Source organism: Macadamia integrifolia, unplaced genomic scaffold (assembly GCF_013358625.1).
Source record: "Macadamia integrifolia cultivar HAES 741 unplaced genomic scaffold, SCU_Mint_v3 scaffold1966, whole genome shotgun sequence".
Taxonomy (NCBI): Eukaryota; Viridiplantae; Streptophyta; class Magnoliopsida; order Proteales; family Proteaceae; genus Macadamia; species Macadamia integrifolia.
In genome coordinates this window covers 97,773-102,525 of record NW_024868440.1, presented here as the reverse complement: position 1 = coordinate 102,525, position 4,753 = coordinate 97,773, and the positions used below count along the sequence as shown (strand labels likewise).

General features: G+C 39.0%; 1 long non-coding RNA gene across 2 annotated transcripts; it reads left to right on the top strand.

Annotated features, from left to right (window-relative positions):
• The first annotated feature begins 690 nt into the window (after window positions 1-690).
• LOC122065297 lies at window positions 691-3,182 on the top strand. Of its 2 annotated transcripts, XR_006135972.1 has the most exons (3): window positions 691-868; window positions 1,176-1,777; window positions 1,899-3,182. It is a non-coding gene; the product is annotated as an uncharacterized LOC122065297 (long non-coding RNA). The 2 variants fall into 2 exon arrangements; XR_006135971.1 differs by having other exon boundaries at window positions 691-1,777.
• The last annotated feature ends 1,571 nt before the right edge of the window (window positions 3,183-4,753 follow it).

Below are 4,753 nucleotides of genomic sequence, written 5' to 3'. Positions count from 1 at the left end.
GTGGAAAAAGCAAGAGATTTGATGAAGGAGATGCTTGAAATTGGACTGCATCAGCAGTTGGATTAAGTTTTCTCAGCTCTTTTTTATTTGGGTTGCTGTGTTTGGCTACTTCTTACTCACAGTCTTGCTGAAAATTCTTGCAATTGAACAACCTAAAATGGCGGGGCTTCGATTGAAGGAGGGCTTCAATTGAAGGAGTAGGGCTTCGATTGAAGGAGGCGAACTTCAGAAGATTCAGTCGCTTTGATTGAAGGAGGAGAACTTCAGGTCTTCGATTCAAGCAGGTCTTCTCGGTGAGAGTTTCACTGAAGAACACACAAAGTAGGCTTCCTCTTCTTTTGATCGATTAGGGAGGGGGGCATTTAGGGTATTATGAAAAATAGGACAAGCACTTAACAGAAAAAACTAACACTTAGTCATGGTTGATAGAATCTTTTGATTTGGGGGGAGGGGAGTGAAAATATTTTCAAAAACCTGGGGGAACTTGATATTTAGCCATAGTTCAGGGAGGGGAGTGATAATTCTTCTTTATATATTCATTTGTCCTCAATATTTGAGGGCAAGACTACTTATGAAATACTCCATTCTCACAAGTGAAATTTATTTTCTTAAGTCAGTATGTTGTGCTATACTAGTTCAGGGCAAGTAATGATCTCATTACATACCCTTAATTCTTTTTTTTTTTTTCAGCTTCATGGGGCAATCATGCGTGAAGAGTCCACAGAATTTGCAGAAGGTATCATAATTGAAGAATTTCGTAAGGGTTTCAAACTTGGTGATAGGCTTTTGCGTCCATCATTGGTCAAGGTATCTGCTGGTCCTGGCCCAGCTAAGTCCAGAGAGCAGTAGGGCAATCAGAGAAATGCAGGTAAGAGCAGTGAAACAAGCGATGGAACTCATCCAGGAGAATCTACTTAATTTTCCTGGATACTTAAATTTAGATCAGTTTTGTAGAAATAGTTCTTGTTTGAAGGGGTGTAGAGTTTTTATTTATTTATTTGAAAATTTTTCATTGTGAAGTAGTTGTTGCATAGGTAAAAGAAAACTTTCAAGATAGGATGTCATGATGTATTTTCTTTTTGAATCTTCTTTACACATTTAGATGACCATGTTTTGGGTTGCAATCTCTACTCCATCTCAATTTACTTACAGGCTGTGTTTGGTATGCGTATCAGAAGTTCTGGGTCTAGAATGCATTCTGGAATGGCAGAAATCAGTAAGATTCAGATTGAATGGACATAGAGGGACGGAGTCTAGTTCAGTTTTCTGGGGTGAAAGCCTTGAAAAACGTTTCGCCATTTCCTAGCACGCCCTTTGTTAGGTACACATTCTCATTCTAAATTCCTAGAATGGAGTCAAGAATGGACCTCGTTTGGGAATGGGTTTTCCCATTCCACTTTCCACGTTCTCCTTTTTTTGTTATCCCCGACTCTTCACTGACTCCCGACTATCAAAGCTTCTTGTTTATGTTACTTAGAGAATAGGAGCTTGGATTGATGGCTCCACAGGAAGATTGGAGGATTGACGCTGTCTGGTTCCGTCCATCACTAGAGTTGGATTAGCCTAAAAGGTTGCAGATTGCAGTTGGAGCTTCACAAGGGCTTTGTTACGTGAACCATGATTGCTCTTTGCCAATTGTTAACCCTGATGTGAAGTCAAGCAACATGCTACTAGACTCAAGACTTCAAGGCAAGGATTGCAGATTTTGGGCTTGCCAAGCTGATGCATAAGCCAGGGGGCCTAACAAAATGTCTTTCTTTTGGCTACATTTCTCGAGGTGAGTGTAGTTTTTGAAATTGCAGAATTCTCTGTTCTTAATTTTAGAATTTTTCCTTGAATGGCAAAGCCAGGAATTCCTGTGTTTATACTAGTACATATTTTGGTAATTGGGTCTACAGAATTTTCTTATACAACCGATGTGAATGAGAAGATTGATATCTACAGCTTTGGGGAGGTGCTGTTGGAATTGGCAACAGCAAGAGAAGCCAATGATGGAGATGAGCATATGTGTCAGGCTGAGTGGGCATGGCATTACTTCCAAGACGGCAAATCCATCATCGATGCCCTTGACGTGAGGATAGGGAACTTCCATGATGAGGAATTTGTTTGAACACCCAGCAGCTTGGCATAGTAATGATTCCTCAGAGATCACTTCCTTGATGTTGTACTTGAGGGTAAAGGTTTCCCAGATCTGAATTTACCTTAGTCTGAAGAAGGGATCATTGCTCTGTTGGAAAATCCTACAGTTGAGTTCGACTTTGCTGCTGATGACTTAGATCTCGAGATAAATGGTTTAGTTGTTAAGATGGGGACGGAGTCTGAATTAGAGGTGCTTGTAATGAATGGTCTTTGAGTAAGGAAGACGAAGAGGACGGGCTTTGATGGAAAAAAAAAGTCGAAAGATGACAGGTTTAAGGAATGAATGGAGTGTTAGAAGTTAGAAAGCAGGAAATGCCCAGACTATGCAGGATGCAAAAAGATTGTGCTGCCTCCCCCCCCTCCCCTTTGGTGTGTGCTGAATATGCTGCCACATGCCCTCCCATTGGCCCGTTGGTTTACTGTTTCCACAGTTCTTTCGCCCTAAGAAAAGAGCCCTCATAACTCGTGCTAGTGCAGCCTAAGAGGATAAGGGTCCAGTTGTGAACTTGTGGTGACATGGACAGATTGTTTTGCCAGCGCAAATGCCACATGGTATATACCTATCTAAAGCTGTCTAGTAGGGTTTTAAGAATTGGAATCAGATCGGGCGAGGCTGATTTGGAGTCGATCTTTGCATGGATTCTGGGGTTAGGATATGTCTTGGCCAATTTTGATCGATTTCTTTTCGATTCTGATCAAAGTCGGCTAGGAGTCTAGGACCAAGACAGATCCAGCTCCCGATTCTAGGTTTTTGATCTCTATTGTCTAAGGAACTGTGGCAGAATGAAGGAACATACGCCCATTTATTATGTCAGACAAGGCTAGTTGGAGTGCACGCTCGGCCCTAAATTTCACTGGGCTTCTAATGGAACAATTGTAACAGCCACATATCGGCATAACTTGGTTGTAACAGGCCTGGATGACCCTTGGAGCGCCCAATCTAAGTCAGTCCAGTTGAGCATCAGTAGACTTGGCTTGGGATCAGGTAAGAATGAATAGTGGGAAATCAAATCCTGAGGTCTAATAATTAAATCATTCAAGTATCCTTTGGTAGCATGTACAATGGTTTGGTCTATTTTCAATCCATGGATTCAGGATTCTACCAAAACACATTTATATAAATTTAATTATTCGATATCCGTAAAATAAAATTGTATAAATTTAATTATGAGCTATCATTATTAAATATTAAAAGGAAAAATGTTTCCTACATAGGGGTGTGAGATACGCAGGCATGAACTCGTTTTGTCATGTGGGCAAATTCTATAAATAGGAATATCTTAAATCATATGTTAAATTTGGTGGTCATTCTCAAACATGGTAAACCATGTGTCTTTTATTTTTCTTCTTCAACATTTCTTATATTTTTCAAATAATTATTAAAACGTCAAATGGCATAGAGGAGTCAAATTGTTTGAACTTTAATTCATTGATTAGATAATGGCATTGACAATATGTTCATAAAAATTGAACCCATAAAAAATTATAATATAAAAATTCAGAAAAAAAAAAGGAAAAAGAAAGGTACCTCGTCAGGTGTCCCTTGCACCCAGACACAGGGGTGTGTAAAGTCACCGTCCATCCCTCTGAAATCAGAAAATCTTATTCATATTGATGTCTTTATACATGGTCTTATTGGCTTCCGCACTAGTGCAAAGGACCACACAACTAGCCATCCTCTTGGTGCCCCCCCCTTTAAAAAAATAACATGTGGAGATGTCTGCCCTCGATATTAATGTAAGAAACAATCTCCCAAGATTTAAAAAAAAAAAAAAAAAGAAAAGAAAACCAAACCCTCTCTCAATAAAAGGTATGGTGATATGGTGATACAGATGGGAGAATAGGTCTTGACTTCCTATAGCTCTATGTCTTACCACATGGCATGTCTTTTATTTTTGGCACTTGAAAGTTGAAACCCTAGAAGTGGAGAATTTATAAAAGCGTGAAAGTTGAAACCCTAGAAGTGGAGAATTTATAAAAGCGTATTTAGGAAAGAAGATACAATTTTGCGAATATCCATCAGGTATGTCGTCACTTACCCAAGAGCAGGGTAGAGTAAAGCCCATTTAGAAATATCATTGGCATAAGTATTCACATTTCTATTTACAAAATAGATGTTGGTTTCAAGAGTGTAAAATGAACATAGATATCTAGACAATTACATGTTCAACCTTAGGTTATATGGTTCATTCCTAACCACTGCGAATCCAATCTGATCCCAAAGCCATAAGGGGGCAAACAAGCCTCGTCAACCGAGTTTTAATTGAGAGTGGTTGTTTAGGATTGCTTTGTAACGAGTCGGTCCCTTAACTGACATGATATTGTTCATTTTGGGGGTTCCTTTCACAGTTTTATTTCTTCTTCCGTTCACGGTTTTAATCTTGATATTGTCTAAGAATATCAGTCAATCCAGTTTAATGCTGATTTTTAAAAACCGCAATGAAGACAATCTCAATTTTTCAAACCCTACAAATGGCTAATTTCAATTCGATTTTGACACCCTTAGTTATGTCATGTTAAGGAGGCTATCTTTTATCAATAGTTCAATATCTCCTTCTCTAACCAATATGAGACTAAAAAGGCAATAGCCAAGAAATGACCCACCAAGAACCTT